The following is a 20,596-nucleotide window of genomic DNA, read 5'->3' on the forward strand; positions in this document are numbered from 1 at the left end:
AGTAAAGGTAACCATAACTTGAGGGCTGCTGATCCAAGGCTATTTTAAAAAGATGTGTAAAGTCAAGAAGAGTATTAGAGATGAGTGAACCTAACTGTTTATAGACTAGGGCCAGACTTTGTAATTATAGATCAGAAGAACCTAATAGTCACATCAAAGACTGTGGCTTACTTTTAAAACAGATACTTTGCTTTTGAAACAGCAAAAGCTGGCAAACCAAACAAACAAAAAAAGATGGTTTGCTAACATCTGGCCCATGAGGGGTACAGAGTACACAGCTATAAAATGATTATGGGAGCTTTGGGAGGCTGAGCAGTGAATCTGTGTGGTCCAGCCTAAAAGTCATGTTGCAGTATTGAAACATCATGAGAAAATTAATGGACACAATTAAATGGAGCATGGAAATATACATTGTGCACATTACCAGAGAAAGACAGTACAGGTAATATAAAATAACAGAAGGATATGTTTTGTGAAATTTGGATTCAGTCAAAGGCCACACTTGAGGACCTAGAGAAATACATGTGCCCTCAAGGCCACAAGTTCCCCACTCCTAAATTTTACCAGACAATTATATATAAATATATTTTTAACTATTTATAACAGCAGGGTATAACCACTCATTTATTTCTTCTTTTCATCAAAAAGTGATTATTTACTTTTTATAAGATTATTGCAAATATGACTTTATTATTTTATGTTTTATGGGTTAGAGAAAGATATTGACCAGTTATATTTATAGATTTGTTTTTCTTTTTCTTACTGATATAAAATTGCTATGACTTTAAAAATAAAAAACATTGATTTAAATATTTTAAAAATTATAAAGATATTAAAATTATATAAAATAATTATTAAAATATTCAGAAGTGCTAAGCAAAGTAAAAAAAATCTGTTGTTATCAGTTTATTATCCATTACTTTCTCTTAGGTTATGTATAACATAGGCTACTTAGGGGTTAAAGAGTATCTAAATTTTGGACTTAGAAGAATAACCAATGAGATTTTAGCTATATGGATCAAAGATAAGTCACGGGCTCCTGAGGAAGCAAAACAAAGGGTTTTAACTACTGCCAGTACCTTTTGCCAGATTTGTAGACAATGGCTTGCTGACAACTTGGATCAGTGCAGGGTATACATTCTAACTTTTCTATGGTTTCAGCTTCCAAAATATTCATAAGGATGGTTCTTCTACCTGGTTTACTGACTGCACTTTGATACACTCACCAGATTGGGCTTCTTAACTTGAGAAGATTCATCTGAGGATAAACACTCTGCAGTTGATGCTGGGGCAGATCAATACACTCCCTCACATTTTATATCACTCATCCAATGGTATGTTGGCATTTTATATCAGTTATCTAAGAATGATTAATTGAGCAGTAATGGAGTTTAAAGGAGGGAGGCATTTTTGCTACACCTAATGATTTTAGAGGGAAAGAGTGTGACAACCACAATTATTGATGAAATGATGCCCATTGAGAATTGATACTCCATCTTCAAAATTGCCAGAGGAAGCAAAAGATCAAAGTACCAAATGAGATCCATCCTCATGGCTGACATGGAGAGGATTTTGAAGTGTGTAGAAATGCACTGGGCATACCAGACCTCAAACTATACTATAAGGTTAAATTATCAAAACTATCTGGTACTAGCTAAGAAATAGAAAGATGGATCAGTGGAACGAAGTAGATATTCACTACACAATAGCAAATTATTATAGTAACCTTGTATTTTTTGTACAAATGAAGTTAGATATAAGTAGAGAAATGTTCATTCTTCATAGGTAGGCAGAGCCAATATAATAAAATTGACAACTTTACCCAAAGTTAACTATTTATTCAATTCCATCCCAATTAAATTATCAAAAAATTATTTTACTGAGCTAAAAAAATAATAACAAAATTCATTTGGAAGAACAAAAGGTCAAGAATATAAAAAGAAGTAATGAAAAAGAATGTAAAGGAAGGAGGTTTGCAGTATTAGATCTTAAACTATGCTATGATGCAGTAATTATCAAAACTCTCTCTTACTGGCTAAGAAATAGAAAAGTACATCAGTGGAACAGAGTTCCATATACTGTACTGTAGCAAATGATTATAGTAACCTTGTGTTTGACAAATGTAAAGATTTAAGCTTTGGGGATAAGAATTCATTATTTGGTAAAAATTATTGGTAAAGTTGGAAAACAGTCTGGTAGAAATTGGGCATAGAAATAAACCACTTACCAAGAAAAGGTCAAAATAAATACATGTCCTAGACATAAAGGAAGATATCATAAGAAAATTAAAAAACATGGAACACATTACCAATCAGATTTACAGAAAGGAGAAGTATTTATGAATAACAAGAGATAGAGAGCAAACATTGTGAGGTATAAAATGGATAATTTTGATTGTATTAGATTAAAAAAGATTTTGCACAAATAAAACCAATGTAGCTAAGATAAGAAGGAAAACATAAAGCTCTGGGAAAAAAATTTATAGACAGTTTCTCAGAAAAAGGTCTCATGTCTCAAATATATAAAGAAGTTTTGTCTAATTTATAAAAATATGAGTCATTCCCCAATTGACAAATGCTCAAAGGCTATGAACAAACAATTTTTCATGGAAGAAATCAAAACTATATATAGTCATTTGAAAAAATGCTCTAAATCACTATTGATTAGAGAAATGAAATGCATTTTAAAACAGTTTTGAGATTTCATCATACACCTATCAGATTGGCTAAAATTATAGAGGAGGAAAATGACAAATGTTGGAGGAGATGTGGAAAAATTGGGATACTAATAAATACACTGTTGGTGGAACTGTGAACTGAGCCAACCATTTTGGAGAGCAATCTGGAATTATGCCCAAAGAGTTATAGACTTTGACCCAGTAATCCCACTATTTGGCCTATTTCCCAAGGGGATTAGAGAAAAAGGAAAAGAACTTATACGTTCTAAAATATTTATAGTAGCTCTTTGTGTGGTGGCAAAGAACTAAAAGTTGAAGGGATGCCCATCAATTGGAGAATGTCTAAATAAGTTTTGGTTTATGATTGCTATAGAATACTACTGTGCTATTAGAAATGATGAACTGATTGGTTTTAGAAAAACATGGAAAGACTTGCATGAAATAACGAAGAGTGAAATTAGTAGAAGCAAGAGAACGGTGCACGCAGTAACAACAATATTGTTCTAAGAACCCTAAATGACTAAGTTATTTTGAGTATTATAAATACTCAAATCAGCTACAAAGGACCTATAAAGGAAGATGTTATTCACATCCAGAGAAAGAACTATTACACAAAAATGTGTATAGTGTGGTTTTACATATATATATGTATATATGTTTTATATATATACATACGTGTATATGTGTGTATGCATACACATACATATGTATGTATTTGAGTCTAAAGGTAACCTCCTCTAGGGTAGGATGAGGAGGAAGAAAATAAAAAAGTTCACAACAGAGAACAAGAGAAAACTTAGAAGGAAGCACAAAAAAGCAGGGCAGCTTTGAAAACTATGTGCTGTATTTATTACGTCATTTTTCAAAAGAAGAAAGCAGCATGAAATGGAAATTTATGATTTTATATTGAATCCTCTTTTTATGTTGTGCTGTGTACATGGAAATGTTCTCTTTTTTTGTATTTTTGTATTTAAGTTCAAAATGAATTAAAAAAATCTTAAGAAAGAAAAGAAAACATTACACTGGGCAGCTAAGTGGTACAGTGACTAGAGTGCCTGACCTAGAGTCAGGAAGATGGAAGTCCATCTTTTACCAATTTTTTGTCTTGGGGCAGGTTTAAATCCCCAACATTTCTCTCAGTATCTCTCCACCTACTCTAGAAAGAAGAGAAGAAAAAAGAGAAAACATCAGCCAAACCAAATGATCCAACAAACATATTAAACACCCTACCAGTAGTTTAGGGGCAGCTGGATAGTGCAGTGGATAAGGCACCTGGCCTCAGAAACTTACTAGCTATGAGACCCTGAGCAAGTCACTTAACCCTGTTGGCCTCAATTTCATCATCTGTAAAGTGAGCTGGTGAAGGAAATGGCAAATCACTCCAATATCTTTACCAAGAAAACCCCAGATGGGGTCAAGAAGAGTCAGATACTATTGAAGAACCACAAAACACACTGATTGTGGGAACTCTTGAGGGGTGGGACCTGTCCATGAGCACATCCTACCCAGCCCAGGGCTTCAACTGAGGTATCCTCAGCTCATGAAAATTTCTGGTGCACAATGTCATTGTATCATAAGACTAAGGCAATACAATGAATATTTATTGTTCACATTTTTTAATGATGTATGTTTTTTCACATCATATTAACTGAAAATTGGTTTTATTTCTTTACATGCATTGCAGAATTTATTTTTACTGTGTTTTTTTAGAGTGTGTGTGTGTGTGTGTGTGTGTGTGTGTGTGTGTGTGTGTAATGTGGCATTTTTGGAAGGGTGTTAACTTATTATGTAGTACTCTTTTTGAAATCTGTTTTGTGTACATCTACGTTTCATAGTTTGGTACAGCTGAACTCATTACAGTATTGAAAATTATTTTGTTCTGTTTTAAACATTACTTGAAATAAAAATAAAATATCTATTGTCAGGTGAATCTCAGTCACTGTCCAAGAATGATATAGTAAGTGGATTTTTTTTGGAACAGGGAAATGAAACAGAAATTTTCTTTGTTCATTCTACCCATGACCCTGCTTCCTTCCCTCAAAGTAAATGCTTTGGTTGGAGGGAGGGAGTTTATCATTTGTTTAAGGCTCTATGTAAGTATAAAGGAGTGATAGGGGTGACAAAAGCTCTTGGAATTCCTGTGAGTCATACATAAATTTATTTTCTTTTCCTTCTAGTCTTGAAGCTTTTGTTTCCAGCTATGGAGGAACTTATTTCAATAAAAAAAGAGGGAAAAATAAAAAGACTAGGTTGACTTTCTTTAAGTCTATATCCTTCAATTATTAACTCTTCTTTTACTCTTGGTTTGTAATTTTATTTCAGAGTATGGGGGAGCCATGTCCAGTAACAATAAGGGAAGAGATTAGGGTGGTAAATCCCATTATCTACCTTGACAGATGTCCTATGACCTTGGGCAAGGAACTCAGCCTTTCTGGGACAGTGAAGGTGTATGATTGTGAGGTTTCTTCCAGATCTGTCTTTCCATTTTCTATCTGTGGCTGTACTTTGTTTGGAATGCATAGAACAGGGGTGGGGAATCTGTGGTCTTGAGGACACATGTGGCCTTCTAGGTCCTCTGGTTTGGCCTTTTGACCAAGTCCAAGTTTTACAGAACAAATCTTTTTATTAAGGAGATTTGTTCCGTGTGGTTTGGAGTCAATCAAAGGGCCACACTCGAGGACCCAGAGAGTCACATGTGGCCTCAAGGCCACAGGTTCCCCATCCCTGGTATAGAACATCACTCCTTCTCCAGGGGAAATCTCATCACCATGTTTTTGATACCCAACACCTCAGTTCCCTCAGTTGTGTTTTCCCTCTGTTTGGAGGACAGAAGGGTGGACCAATAAACTTCTCCCTAAGTCTTACTTTATAGAGGGCTCAGAACTTTCCAGGTAACAGAAAAATGTTTTGCTTGATTGCACATTTATAACCAATATCAAATTGCTTACTATCTCAAGGATGGGGGAAGTGATAAAGGAAAGGAGAAAATTTGAAACCCCAATTTTTTTAAATGAATGTTAAAAGTTGTCTTTACAAATAATTGGGGAAAAAAATAAAATTTTATTTAGAAAAATAAAAAGAACTTTCCAGGTAATGGAAATGTGTTTTGCCTGATTGCACATGTATAACATATCAAATTGCATACTGTCTCAGGAGGGAGAGAGAGGTGAGAGAAAGGAGAAAATTTAGAACTCAATTTTTTTTTAAAAAAAATGAATGTTAAAAATTTTCTTTACAAGTAATTGGGAAAAAATAAAATGTCACTTAGAAAAAAAAAGAAGTTTCCAGGTAACTCCATTTTCCATCAGTGACTCTGCTTAGTTTTGACTCTGTCAAGATGGTACCTCATCCCCCTTTTCAGTCTCTTTTTGTGTATTGCCTTTCTTCATTAAGTTTTAGGCTCCTTGAGAGCAGAAACTGTATTTTGCCTGCTTTTTTTTTTTTAATATCTGAGGCACATAGCACACTCTCTGGTACATAACAGGCATTTAATAAATGGTCATTGAATTGAATTGATCCTGTGTCCAAGAGGTGTGTAAGAAAAAGATACTACTACCACACTCTAAGCTTAAGACTTAAGTCAATTAGAAATAATTTTACATTTTTTATCCAAGCATTTGGGGAGAGGGGAGGGACACAGAGTGGGGAGAGAGGCAGAGACAGAGAGAGAGAGAGAGAGAGAGAGAGAATGTCAAGGAGAGACAGATTCAAACTGGCATAGTCCCCCAAGTCCTTTGACATAACCCTCAACACCAAGATGATTTTAAGTAACATAGGAATCTTGAATGAAGAAAACATAATAATATATTTTTCAAAAATAGTATTGGGATTAAGAGTCCAAAATAGCTGAATAAGGGAAGGTGGAACCAAGATGGCTGAGAAAAGGCAGGAAATTGCCTGAGCTCTCCCCAATTTCCCTCAAAACAACTTTAAAACACAGCTCAAAATGAATTTTGCAGTGGCAGAACCCACAAAGGGGTGGGGTGAAACAAATTTCCAGCCCAAGGTAACTTAGAAGTACTAGAGGAAAGATCTGTCTCATTTGGGTAAATGAGAAGCTCAGCCCAGCACAGGAGGTGTCCAGGAAAGCCAGAGAGAAAGCCTTACTATTTGTCCTTTCTTCTTGAAGGGGACTGTGACACCAGAGAGGTGATGCCATGCCATGCAAGTGAATTGGATTTAAGCGAGAGAAGGCTGTGCAAAGTCACCAGCCTCACTTTCTCCTCTGAAACCATCTGGGTCAAGTGGTGAGATATAGATCAGAATGACTGGAGATGGTCCTGGATGCATTAACATTTTTAAGCTAAGTTCTTTAACAGATCTCAGTTTGACTGAGGCAACACCCATTCAGTGATTAAGGCTAGGTAAGGAATGAGGTAGAAAATGATCTCTTTACCCAATCAAAAAAAAATCAAACTGAGAGGGGGAGACCCTTAGGGTTTCTGGCCAAAACAGAAACAATTGCTTTTACATTAATTCTGAACCATTTGGGGGCCAACAATGACTGAGTAGGGTTTGGCCTGGGACCTATTGTTGACCAATCAATGAAAGCCAAGTGGGAAACCTTTAGCTCCAACACAGATCAGTGGTCTGGGCTCAATACACTAGCATACAACAGACCAGCTGTGAGGTTCCAGCAGGCAAGTGGTCAGGTCTGGCAGGCCTAGCTCAGCTGACTAGACTAAGCAGGGTAACCCCAGTAGAACAGGTAAGCTGCCAGCCCTAGATACCCGGGCACAGAATGCTAGTGACCAGCTCCTTGTCCTCAGTGAAAGAAGCTTGAGACAGTGCTCCCTATACCCCAGGAGTAGAGCTCAGCTAAAGTCATGAAATAGACTAAAACAAACTTTTACAAAACCCTGACCATAGAAAGCTAATATGATGAAAGGGAAGATCAAAACACAAACTCAGAAGAGGACAATAATGTCAAAACCTCTACATGCAAAGCCTCAAAGAGGAATATGAATTGGTCTTAGTTCAAAAAAGTACTTTTGGAGAGCACAAAAAAGATTTTAAAAGTTAAATTAAAAAGATAAAAAAATTGGGAAAAGAAATGAGAATTATGAAAGAGCATCATGAAAAAAGAATCAACAACTTGGAAAACAAAACAAAAAAATGGAAAAAGAAAACAACTCCTTATAAAGTAGAATTGGTCAAATTGAAAAGGATGTTCAAAAGCTAACTGAAGAAAACAATCCCTTAAAGATTAGAATTGGGCAAGTGGAAGCCAATGACTCTATAGAACAGCAAGGATTAATCAAACCAAGTCAAAAGAATGAAAAACAAAGAAGAAAATATAAAATACCTCATTTGAAAAACAACCAACCTGGAAAACAGATCTAGGTGGGATAATTTAAGGACTGTTAGATTACCTGAAAGCCATGATTTAAAAAAGAGCCTGGACAGCATCTTTCAAGAAACTATCAAAAAAAACTACCCTGATATCCTAGAACCAGAGAGTAAAATACTAATTTTAAAATCTACTAAGCACCTCCTGAAAGAGATCCCAAAATGAAAATGCCCAGGAATATTATTGCCAAATTCCAGAACTCTCAGGTCAAGGAGAAAATCCTTCAAGCAGCCAGAAAGAAACAATTTCAACATCATGGAGATACAGTAAGGATTACACAAAATTTAGCAGCTTCTACATTAAAAGATTAGAGGGCTTAGAATATGATATTTTGGAAGACAAAGGAGCTTGGATTACAACCAAAATAGTTGAATAAGGGTCATCATCCTCTCCTGGACCATTTCTCTCACTCCTGAAGAAAACAAAGTGACCATCTCTTTTTGATCATTTTCATTTCTTAATTTTTTCAACTGAAGCAGGAGGATGGGAAGACAATGATTTCAGACAAGAGTTAGGTTTGGGCATCACCCTTAATCTGTTACCCTAAGAAAGGTCAAGGACCAAAAAGATTTCCAGTTTTGCTACTACTACTACTAGTAATAACAATAAAATGTTTTTCTTTCTTCCACAGAAGGTACCAGATTTCTGTGGCTTTGAATACCAAACAGGATTTTATTCAGAATCAAACTGGGAAACAATTTAAGGTCCAGGAAATGAAGACTGGCAAGAGTGGATGAATGAAAAGGGAATATTAATTTGGCAGCAGAGTCTAAGAACATCAGTTAGCGTGGGGAGAATAAAAATCAGACCAGTCGCCTTTGATCATCATTTTACACTTTCCTGGAAGGGAAGTAGCCAGAATTGTTGAGTACCCCTTTCTTCTTTCTGGATTTTTATCTCCTCACTTGACTTCCTAAACATTGGTCTCCCTGGAATCTCCTCCAACATTCTCATTCTTCTTTGCAGATTCTTTGTGTCAAGATTCCTTTCATTGATCTTATTATAATCATATCCTGTATCCTGTTTCCCTGGACCTACTTTTTTCACTCACCATCAGCACTCATACAAGCCTTGGCCTATTTCTCTAAATTCTGATGACCTTGGCTCAGCCCTCCTTTTTGGGGAGTTGTCTGTAATATCCAGCACTGTTAACCACAGCTTCCTTCCTAATTCTCTACCTGTTTTCAGTCTTTCCCATCTCCACCAGCTGCTTCCCATTGCCTACAAACATGCTCACATATCCCACCTCCTCAAAAAGTCATCATTTGATTCTTCTATCCCCAATAACTATCATCCTATATCTCTCCTGCCTTTTCTAACTAATCTCCTACGAAGGCCTCCACTTCTTATATTCTCATTCTTCTTAACTCTCTACTGGCTACTTCCAACCTCATCATTCAACGAAACTGCTCTTTCCAAAGTTACCAGTGTTCCCTTAATCATCAAATCGAATGGACTTTCCTCAAACCTCATCCTTCTTGACCTCTCTGCAGCCTCTGACACTATGTTGTTTACCCACTTCTCCTCGATACTCTCTTCTGTGCAGGTTTCCTCCTACCTCTCCTCCGCCCTATTCCCAGTCTCTTTTGCTGGATCTTCATCCAGGTCATGCTCACTAACCAATGTGTCCCATAGGGCTCTGTTCTGGGTCTTCTCTTTTCCCTCTCTCCTATTTGACTTGGCAATCTCATCAGCTCCCATGAATTTAATGATCATCTCTGTACTGATAATTCTGGGATGTATTTACCCAATCCAAACCACTCTCCTCATCTCCCATTTCCAAATTACTAGTATATATCTTTTTTTTGTTTTAATTTATTTATTTAACTTTTCAACATTCATTTCCATAAAATTTTGGGTTCCAAATTTTCTCCCCATTTCTCCCCTCCCCCCACCCAAAATGCCAAGTATTCTAATTGCCCCTATCACCAATCTGCCCTCTCTTCTAACATCCATCCCTTCCCTTCTCCCCATCTTCTCTTTTGTCCTGTAGGGCAAGATAACTTTCTATACCCCATTACCTGTATTTCTATTTCCTAGTTGCAAGAACAATATTCAACAGTTGTTCCTAAAACTTTGAGTTCCAACTTCTCCCCATCCCTCCCTCCCCACCCATTCCCTTTCAGAAGGCAGGCAATTCAATATAGGCCATATCTGTGTAGTTTTGAAAATGAATTCCATAATAGTCATGTTGTGTAAGACTAAATATAATTCCCTCCATCCTATCCTGCCCCCCATTGCTTCTATTCTCTCTTTTGATCCTGTCCCTCCCCAAGAGGGTTGACTTATAATTGCTCCCTCCTCCCACTGCCCTCCCTTCCATCCTTCCCCCCCACCCTGCTTATCCCCTTCTCCCCCACTTTCCTGCATTGTAAGAAAGGTTTTCATACCAAAATGAGTATGCATTTTATTCCTTCCTTTAGTGGAATGTGATGAGAGTAAGCTTCATGTTTTTTCTCTCACCTCCCCTCTTTTTCCCTCCACTGAAAAGTCTTTTACTTGCCTCTTTTATGAGAAATAATTTGCCCTATTCCATTTCTCCCTTTCTCCTCCCAATATATCTCTCTCACCCCTTAATTTCATTTTTTTAAAGATATGATCCCATCCTATTCAATTTACCCTGTGCTCGGTGTGTGTGTGTGTGTGTGTGTGTGTGTGTGTGTGTGTGTGTGTGTAATCCCACCAACTACCCAGATACTGAAAGAAGTTTCAAGAGTAACAAATATTGTCTTTCCATGTAGGAATGTAAATAGTTCAACTTTAGTAAGTCCCTTATGATTTCTCTTTGCTGTTTACCTTTTCATGCTTCTCTTGATTCTTGTGTTTGAAAGTCAGATTTGCTTTTCAGCTCTGGTCTTTTCATCAAGAATGCTTGAAAGTCCTTGACTTCATTGAAAGACCATTTTTCCTCCTGAAGCATTATACTCAGTTTTGCTGGGTAGGTGATTCTTGGTTTTAGTCCTAGTTCCTTTGACTTCTGGAATACCATATTCCATGCTCTTTGATCCCTTAATGTAGAAGCTGCTAGATCTTGTGTTATTCTGATTGTATTTCCACAATTGTTTCCTTCTAACTGCTTGCAATATTTTTTCTTGACCTGGGAACTCTGGAATTCGGTCACAATGTTCCTAGGAGTTTGTCTTTTTGGATCTCTTTCAGGAGGTGATCAGTGGATTCTTTCAATATTTATTTTGCCCTCTGGTTCTAGAGTATCAGGGCAGTTTTCCTTGATAATTTCATGAAGGATGATGTCTAGGCTCTTTTTTTGATCATGGCTTTCAGGTAGTCCCATAATTTTTAAATTGTCTCTCCTGGATCTATTTTCCAGGTCAGTTGTTTTTCCAATGAGATATTTCACATTATCTTCCATTTTTTCATTCTTTTGGTTTTGTTTTGTGATTTCTTGGTTTCTCATAAAGTCATTAGCTTCCATCTGTTCCATTCTAATTTTGAAAGAACTATTTTCTTCAGTGAGCTTTTGAACCTCCTTTTCCATTTGGCTAATTCTGCTTTTGAAAGCATTCTTCTCCTCATTGGCTTTTTGAACCTCTTTTGCCAATTGGGTTAGCCTATTTTTCAAGGTGTTATTTTCTTCTCATTTTTTTAGGTCTTCTTTAGTAAGGTGTTGACCTGCTTTTCTTGCTTTTCTTGCATCTCTCTCATTTCTCTTCCAAATTTTTCCCCCACGTCTCTTACTTGATTTTCAAAATCCTTTTTGAGCTCTTCCATGGCCTGAGTCCATTGAATATTTATTTTGGATGTCTGGGATATAGAAGCCTTGACTTTTATGTCCTTCCCTGATGGTAAGCATTGTTCTTCCTCATCTGAAAGGATGGGAGAAGACATCTGTTCACCAAGAAAGTAACCTTCTATAGTCTTATTTTTTTTCCCTTTTTTGGGCATTTTTCCCAACCAGTTACTTGACTTTTGGGTCCTTTGTCAAGAGTAGGGTATACTCTGGGAATTTGTGAGATTTCAGTTCCTCCAATGTGGCATGATCAAGCGTGTACTGGTCTGGACATAGAGAGGGATTTTTGTGCCCAGAATCTTAGCAGCTACCTCTCCACAGTCACCTGGCCTCCAGTTCCCAAGTCAGCACTGGGGGCTGATTTTCAGATAAACTGGATGGGCAGGGCTGTCATTCAGTGTGAGACAAAGACCAGCTCGCCCAGGGCCTCCATACAGGGTGGAGGCAAGAATCAGCTCTTCAATGCCCCCAGGGGTTTTTACTCTCCAACAATGTATGGGGCTGCTGCACCTGCAATGTAGCCTCTGAGGCGGCTGACTGCTGCTGGAGCTATGGGAAGGCCCTTCTCCCTTCCTGGCCAGCTGGAAAAACCCCATCACTGACCTTTGGTGCCTGTGGGTTGAGGGATCTTCAAACCCGCTGCTGCTGGGGCTGGGGATTCCTCGCCTGGAGATTCCACCCCCAAGGACTGTTTTCGAGCTGTACAGCACGCCCAAGGCTGGCCTGGGCTCCACTCTGCATCTGGTGCAACTGACATTTCCCGTGGGCCTTTCAGGTCATCCTGGGCTGGAAATCTCCTCTATTCTGTTGTTCTCCACTTCTGCTGCTCCAAAATTTGTGGAGAGTCCCTCTTTACAGGTGTTTTATGGGCTGTGTGGGGAGAGCCTGCATTTTTTCATCTTTCTATTCTGCCATCTTGGCTCCGCCCTCAACTCGTATATATCTTAAACTCAATAAACCAAAACTGGACTCTTTATCTTTTCTACAAAAACCTCTTCCTAACTTTCCTATTACTGTTGAGGGGACCACCATTCTTTACGTCCCACAAACTCACAACCTAGGTGTCATCTTTGACTCCACACTCCCCCCAAATCCAATCTGTCATCAAGCTTTGTCAATTCTATTCCACAAATACCTCCAATATATGACTCCTTCTCTAATGTGACTGGGCAAAGAATATTTCATCTCCTGTCCTCCAATGCTCATCCTTTTACCTGCTTCTGCTTTCACCATCTCCTCATCCTTCATCTAGCCTCTCTATCCCTCCACCACAACTACTTATATTCCATATTCCCAGAGCTTTGATATAGGAGCAAGGCAAAATGGCATCTGGACCCTCCTGCTAACTCTCTACTTCTTATTCCCTCTTCCTTCAGTTCACTACCAGTTGCCACCAACAACAGAAAAGTAGGTCTACCTTCTGAGAAATCCATCTCATCCACTAATACCTCCAAGAGATTGCCTGACCTTGACCTTGCCAGATTGTGAGCAACTAGGCCCCTACTCTCAACTTGGCTCCAGCTCTTAGACCCAAATACTACTTGCTCCCTGGCTCAAGAATATTGAGTAACTCCCAACTATTGCCAGTATCAAGTATAAACTCCACTCTTTGGCATGTCTAGCATTACATAAGCAATCTTACCTCAGCCTCCCTTTCTAGTCTGATTACATGTGGCTCCCCCTCATTCATTCCACTCTCCAGACAAAACAAACTCCCTGCCTGACCTTCCCTGATCACAAAACTCCATCTCCCCCTGCCTTTGCACATGGTCCCTCCTCATCTCCTTCAGTGCTACCCCTCTTGATTAGGGCCAGGCTCTTGGAGCCCCAGGCTCTCACAAAGGCTCAGCCCAAGTACAGGGTCCACAAGAGGCCTTTCCCCATTTTCCCCATGGGAGTAATCCCAAGCTCTCTTCTCTCCTTTGTGAATTGATTCTCAGTGATCCATGGGATTCCATTTTCTACCTTGAAGAAGGGAAGCTTCTCAGTGACATGGTGTGTGTGTTTCATAATGGATTTGGACTGTACATCTCCACCTACATTCTAGATACTTAACAATGCTGATTGATTGATGGATTGACTGATTGATTGATTGTGGAGGTTTGGAATTGTGTACTTTTACCCAGGTTCCACTTGTCAAAGGTCAGGGTGTGAGTCTGAATTCATCAATTCCTCAACTCCTGAAGGTGACTACTTGAAAGGAGGGTGTATGTAAATGAGGAAGGGTTTGACTTGGTCTTCCACTTGGGGGAATGGGGCTGCCATTGACCCTTGGCTGTGTGTGCAGGGGTTGGGGATGCCTGTGGTGTGGATTGGCTGGTGCTGGGTGTCCTTTGGGTCAAGGCAGTCGAGTATGTCCAGGTGGGCGTGAGTGGAAGGGTGGTGGGCTTGGCAGCGATGGGGTGAGGTTGGCTTAGGTGGTTAAGACTATACTTTCAGGGATCATTTCTATAGTATGTTACTAGAGAATTGTGGCTGAAAGTGTATCACGGAGGTAACCACGAGGAGGAGCTGTAGTGTTCTCTTCTGAGCGTGAAGCTGGTTTGTGACTCTGCTTGTTGGCAGGTGTTACTTACCATTGATGATCGTTCTTCCCTTCCTTCGGGAAGGGTGAGAGGAAGAGGACACAGGCTGAGTGACTCCTTCTCTTTTCATATTGTGTATAAAGATCAGACCAAGTTCTTCTGCCCATCAGCTACCTTCTTTTTCTGCCATGTGGCAGACTGTACTAGAGCTTGAGAAACAGGGCTTTCTGGTTTCAGGTAAGAACTCTGGAGCAAGAGTGCCTCTTGATTGTCAGTCATATCAGGAGAAAATCTTGTGCTTTCTTACTATTCTCATCTTTCACAGCTACTAGGTTTCTTTCTCCAACACCTGCTTTGATCCTAAGCAAGCCTAGGAAGTCATTCAGCACCTCAGATGGAGTCCCTTTCCCAATACCTTCAAGGCTCCATCATCTACTCTGTCCCCTTTTGCTCCAGGCTGCCACTCACTTTCTCCCCATTGCCACTTCCCCAGACACACACACCTCACTCCCAGTACATGTAGAAGCACATATACAGGGATGCAGTGGGGCAAGGTGCTGGCCAGTCAGAGTCAAACTCTCATCACAGTCATTTCCTTCTTTTCATTTCCTTTTTGGAAGAAACCATTGCTATCTTTTAGCCCCTGAGGCCAATTTGGGAGGCAGGGGCCTTGCTTCCACTGGACAGTACCCCATACTATGGGAGGGGAGTGACAGGAGGCCTCTTGGAGTGATCAGTGGGGCAGAAGGACTAAACAGAAGCCTACCCTAATAGTCCTGCTGTAAATGGAGAAGAGCATGGGAAGGGGGAGGGTTTAAGGGGAGGGCCCAGATGGCATTTTGCCCTAACATCATGGTAAAGATGCACTGTGTGGTTGGCAGGGGAGGAGTATGAGGGGAGCTGTGTGAGGGAGGGGATGGGAAGTGAGGGAAGCAGGGGTAGGAAAAGGGGGCCCATCATGTTTAGATCCAGGTGAATGAAAGGATGGGGGAGACAAAGCCAGACACTTTATTCCATTGGTTTGTATTTTTCCTCATACAAGTGAAGTTTCTCAAAGACACAGGATGGTGCGTGTGTGTGTGTGTGTGTGTGTGCGTGTGTTCGTGTTTGTGTCAGTTTTGGATTGTGTATCTCTTCCTGGGTTCTAACCAGTGCCCTGTGCAGAGTGGGTTCTCCAAAAGTGCTTCTTAAAGATCAGGATTGTCCATCATTGAGATGACCAATGTCTGCTTGGGAGATGGGGAGAGGTGACCTCTTCCCTTTCTTTGGAGAGCTGGAGGACAGTGAGCCTGATGGTGTACTAGCCCAAACCGAGACCTTTGTCCCTTGGACCAGGAGGGTTTTGGTCCCATTTGTCTGAAGGGCCCCAGAGAGTCTGGCCTTTGGGGGGCTCCTTGGATTCCCCTTATTTGATTTAGCATTCTCATGAGGTCCATATGGCCCAGTCCTGATTGTCTGGACTACTGACCACTCCCATCAGGATCCTCCCTGGACTTGATCTACATTCCACCTTGACTTTCCCTATCAAGACCATCCTTGGGGCCCCAGACTACTTGGCCACACCTGGATTCTTCCCTCAGTCTTTCTCTATAATGAAGTTCCATCTCGCCTCCAGGAAGGGGCTCAGATAGAATCCAGACTCTGTCTGGCTGAGATTCTATCTGGCCTGCTTCTCAGTGACACGGTGTGTGTGTTTCATGATAGATTTGGACTGTACATCTCCACCTACGTTCTAGACACTTACAATGTTGATTGATTGGTTGATTGATTGATTGATTGCGGTGGTTTTGGACTGTGTACTTTCACCCAGGTTCTACTTGTCAAAGGTCAGGGTGTGAGTCTGAATTCATCAATTCCTCAACTCCTGAAGGTGACTGCCTGAAAGGAGGGTGTATGTAAATGAGGAAGGGTGTGACTTGGTCTTCCACTTGGGGGAATGGGGCTGCCATTAACCCTTGGCTGTGTGTGCAGGGGTTGGGGATGCCTGTGGTGTGGATTGGCTGGTGCTGGGTGTCCTTTGGGTCAAGGCAGTCGAGTATGTCCAGGTGGGCGTGAGTGGAAGGGTGGTGGGCTTGGCAGCGATGGGGTGAGGTTGGCTTAGGTGGTTAAGACTATACTTTCAGGGATCATTTCTATAGTATGTTACTAGAGAATTGTGGCTGAAAGTGTATCACGGAGGTAACCACGAGGAGGAGCTGTAGTGTTCTCTTCTGAGCGTGAAGCTGGTTTGTGACTCTGCTTGTTGGCAGGTGTTACTTACCATTGATGATCGTTCTTCCCTTCCTTCGGGAAGGGTGAGAGGAAGAGGACACAGGCTGAGTGGCTCCTCCTTTTTAATGCTGTGTCCTAAAAGTTAAATGTGGGGGTTTGGGGGGTCATATTTTCAGTTCTCTTCCAACTTGAGGAACAAGTTCTGCTTTCTTTGGGTGATTCTCATTTCTAGCAATACCTTGGATGTCAGTCTTGAGAGAGTAGAATGTTGTGTTTTCTTACTGTCATCAACTTCCCTTTCTCTGCTCATAACTTTTTCTTATTATGAGATTGTAAGTTAGGAAGCCTTTCAGCCCCTCAGAAAAGTCCACTCCCCGATTTCTTCAGGCCTCCCTGCTTTTTTACTCTGCTTTCTTCCCTTACTTTAATAGCTCTCTATTCTTCACTCCCCTCTCCTGTGGTATCATTTTCTCACCATTGCCCCTTCACCAGAAACACCTCACTCCCAATCTACATAGAGCCCATGAGGACAGAGATGGCAGCCAATCATAGCCAAACTATCATGACAGTCATTTCCTTCTTTTTATTTTTTTTCTGTAAGAAACCTTTGTATTGGAAGGTAGGGGCCTTGCTTCCAGTTGGACAGTTCCCCTATGCTGTGAGAGAATGCCAGGCGACCTCTTGGAGTGATCAGTGGAGTAGATGAACTAAACAGAAGGCTAACCTAATGGTCCTGCTGTAGGTTAAGAGCAGAGAGAGGAAGGAGGAGGGTTGAAGGGGAGGGCCAGATGGCATTGTGCCCTAACACCATGGCAAAGATGCAGAGTGTGGTTGGCATGGGAGGAGTAAGAGGGTAGAGGGTCAAATGAGAGCCGTTCTGGATTCCATGGTTTTTATTTTCCCTTCTACAAGTGAAGGTTCTCAAAGACACAGGATGTGTGTGTGTTTATGGTGGTTTTGGATTGTGTATCTCTACCTGGGTCCTAACCAGTGCCCAGAGCGGAGTGGGTTCTCCAAAAGTGCTTGTTAAAGGCCAGGGTTGTGCTTCATCCCTGAGATGACTAATATCAGCTTGGAAGTTGGGGAGAGGGTAGCCTTCTCCCTTTATCTGAAGAGCTGGAGGACAGTGAATCCACAACGTTCAATGGACGATCCAGTTTTCTGCTTCCCTACAAAGGGAAGTTCACAGTGGGTGAGGTAGAGGAGCAGGGCTGGAGCCTAGAGGGAAGTGTATATGTCTATGTATGTCTGCATATGGCTGTAACGTTTGATATGTTTGTATCTATTTGTATGTTTGTAATGTTCCTGAGGAAGAGAAGAGTTTGGTTTTGGCTTTCTAGCCCTCTCTCACCTACAGTAGAGCTCGTCCAAAACGAGTAAAAGGGTTCTGTTGAAATTCAGGATGCCTGGTGTTCTGACTGCTCTGATCCTCCCATCCTCTCTATTCGCTAGAAGTGTGGTGGGCCAGTTAGGGCTCTAAACCCTTCAGCCTCTCTTCTGGCCAGTCAGTGAAGGGAGCTTATAGCCTCAGTGGGCCCCAGTTCTTTGGCACTGTCCTAGATGCAGCCACTGCTCCCAATGCTTTGTCTAGTCCCCTCTGCTTGCCTAAAGTCCTTTGTTCCTCTCCACCACAACCGGCACTGTGCAGTAGGGATGTGTGTGTGTGTGTGTGTGTGTGTGTGACTGTCTTTTCTTCCCCTTTCTAGAGCAGGTGGAATGATACTGGGGGATATGTTGGTGATTTAAACCCAGCCCAAAGAAGAAAAAGCTAACAAAAGATGGAAATCCCCATGATTATATTTTGCCTATAAATGGAGAGAATGAAGGGCAGCATCTTGCAGATAAGAAAGTGAAGGATACACCTGGTTCTGAACCTACTTCCTTCCTGCAACTGACAAAGATTTCTGTATTTTACCAATTTTTTTTTTATCTGGGTGCTATGAGAAAAGGGTTTAAATCCTCAATATTTCCTCCAGTATCCCTCCACCTAGTCTAGAAAGAAGAGAAGGAAAGGAGAGAAAAGTCAGCCAAAGTAAGTGGCAATGTACTTTGGAGACATCATCAAGCTCAGTAGACAAAGAGAGGATAAGACAGAATAACTTTGGCAAGACATGACTTGCTGATAAAGCTAACAAAATCACTTTGCTTAATGTTAAGTCATAGGAAGAAAAAGCTAAGAGGAGCCACTCAGCCTGCGTTCTCTTCCTCTCACCCTTCCCGAAGGAAAGGAACAACAATCATCAATGGTAAGTAACAACTGCCGACAAGCAGCGTCACAAACCAGCTTCATGCTCAGAAAAGAACACTGCAGCTCCTCCTCGTGGTTACCTCCATGATACACTTTCAGCCACAATTCTCTAGCAACATACTATAGAAACGATCCCTGAAATCTCCCAGACCACAACACTCCTTGTTCCCTGGCTCGGGAAGATGCAGCAACTCTCAAGTACTGCCAGTATTAAGTACCAACTCCCGTCTTTGGCACATCTAGCACGACATGAACAATCCTGCCTAAGCCTCCCTTTCCAGCCTGATTGCAGAAGGCTTGCCCCCATGCTCTCCACAATCAAGAGAAAACAAACTTCACAAAACTCCATCTCTCTCTGCCTTTGCAAATGTCCCCTCCTCATCTCCTGCAATGAAATGCTGTCCCTCTTGATTGCAGCCAGCCTGAAAGTGACTCTGTGTGTGTGTGTGTGTGTGTGTGTGTGTGTGTGTGTGTGTGAATTTCATGGTCGTTTTGGACTGTGCACCTCCACCTAGGTTCTACACACATAGTAGGCACTTACCAATACTTGCTGATATATTGATTGTGGTAGGTTTAGACTGTGTACTTTCACCCAGGTTCTCCTTTGACCTTGTCAAAGGTCAGGGTGTGTGTCTGAATAAATCAATTTCTCAACTTCCTAAGGTGACTGGCTGGAGGGAGGGAGTATGTAAATGAGGAAGAGTGTGGCTTGAAGGATTCAGACAGAGGTCTTCCCGTTGGGAGAATGGGGCTGCCATTGACCCTTGGCTGTGTGTGCAGGGGTTGGGGATGCCTGTGGTGTGGATTGGCTGGTGCTGGGTGTCCTTTGGGTCAAGGCAGTCGAGTATGTCCAGGTGGGCGTGAGTGGAAGGGTGGTGGGCTTGGCAGCGATGGGGTGAGGTTGGCTTAGGTGGTTAAGACTATACTTTCAGGGATCATTTCTATAGTATGTTACTAGAGAATTGTGGCTGAAAGTGTATCACGGAGGTAACCACGAGGAGGAGCTGTAGTGTTCTCTTCTGAGCGTGAAGCTGGTTTGTGACTCTGCTTGTTGGCAGGTGTTACTTACCATTGATGATCGTTCTTCCCTTCCTTCGGGAAGGGTGAGAGGAAGAGAACGCAGGCTGAGTGGCTCCTCTTTGCTTTCACCTGGTGACATGAATTTTAGACAAATGGCTTTATGGGATCTGAGAGGTGAGGTCTTGTCATAGTTCTTCCGGTCCTTTTTTTTTTTTTTTGGTGTGCTGTGCTCTGTAATGTCTCCAAGCTGCTACTGCAGTTTTGCTTTCATTGACTTTCTCTACTTTTTCTCTGGTCCAGATGGAGTGATGCTAGGGAAAATGTTGAGGAAACCCTTTCTCAGACTCAACACCCAGTCAAAAAATGTTAGTCACATACAGAAATCTCTGTGAGCTGCATGAAGGAAGGAAGTTCAGAACCACATGTGTTCTTGACTGTCTTATCGAGAAAATGTTGCCCTTGGTTCTGTTTATAGGCAAAATATCGTCATGCAGATTTCTGTTTTGTTGATTTTAGTTCTGTGGGGTGGGTTTAAATCAGTATCCTTCTACCTGCTATAGAGAGGAAGGAAAGATAATCACACACATCCCCACTCCACAGTGACGGTTGTGTTGGAGAGGAACAAAGGGCTTTAGACAAGGAGGAGGGACTGTTTAAGGCATTGGGAGCAGTGGCTGCATCTAGGACAGTGTCAAAGAGCTGGGGCCCACTGAGGCTATAAGCTCCCTTCACTGACTGACCAGAAGAGAGGCTGAAGGGTTTAGAGCCCTAACTGGCCCACCGCACTTCTAGCAAATAGGGATGATGGGAGGATCAG

At 41.2% G+C, this 20,596-nt stretch overlaps 4 non-coding genes across 4 annotated transcripts; 3 read left to right on the plus strand and 1 right to left on the minus strand.

Annotated features, from left to right (window-relative positions):
* The first annotated feature begins 14,198 nt into the window (after positions 1–14,198).
* Positions 14,199–14,415, plus strand: LOC140530485 (small nucleolar RNA U3). The gene has a single exon (XR_011975924.1). It is a non-coding gene; the product is annotated as a small nucleolar RNA U3 (small nucleolar RNA).
* A 1,992-nt stretch (positions 14,416–16,407) lies between these two features.
* LOC140530480 (small nucleolar RNA U3) lies at positions 16,408–16,624 on the plus strand. The gene has a single exon (XR_011975919.1). It is a non-coding gene; the product is annotated as a small nucleolar RNA U3 (small nucleolar RNA).
* Positions 16,625–18,693: 2,069 nt separating this feature from the next.
* Positions 18,694–18,907, minus strand: LOC140530487 (small nucleolar RNA U3). Its single transcript, XR_011975926.1, has one exon. It is a non-coding gene; the product is annotated as a small nucleolar RNA U3 (small nucleolar RNA).
* Positions 18,908–19,675: 768 nt separating this feature from the next.
* Positions 19,676–19,892, plus strand: LOC140530479 (small nucleolar RNA U3). Its single transcript, XR_011975918.1, has one exon. It is a non-coding gene; the product is annotated as a small nucleolar RNA U3 (small nucleolar RNA).
* Positions 19,893–20,596: the final 704 nt, after the last annotated feature.

The sequence above is a fragment of the Notamacropus eugenii genome, chromosome 2, assembly GCF_028372415.1.
Source record: "Notamacropus eugenii isolate mMacEug1 chromosome 2, mMacEug1.pri_v2, whole genome shotgun sequence".
NCBI lineage: Eukaryota > Metazoa > Chordata > Mammalia > Diprotodontia > Macropodidae > Notamacropus > Notamacropus eugenii.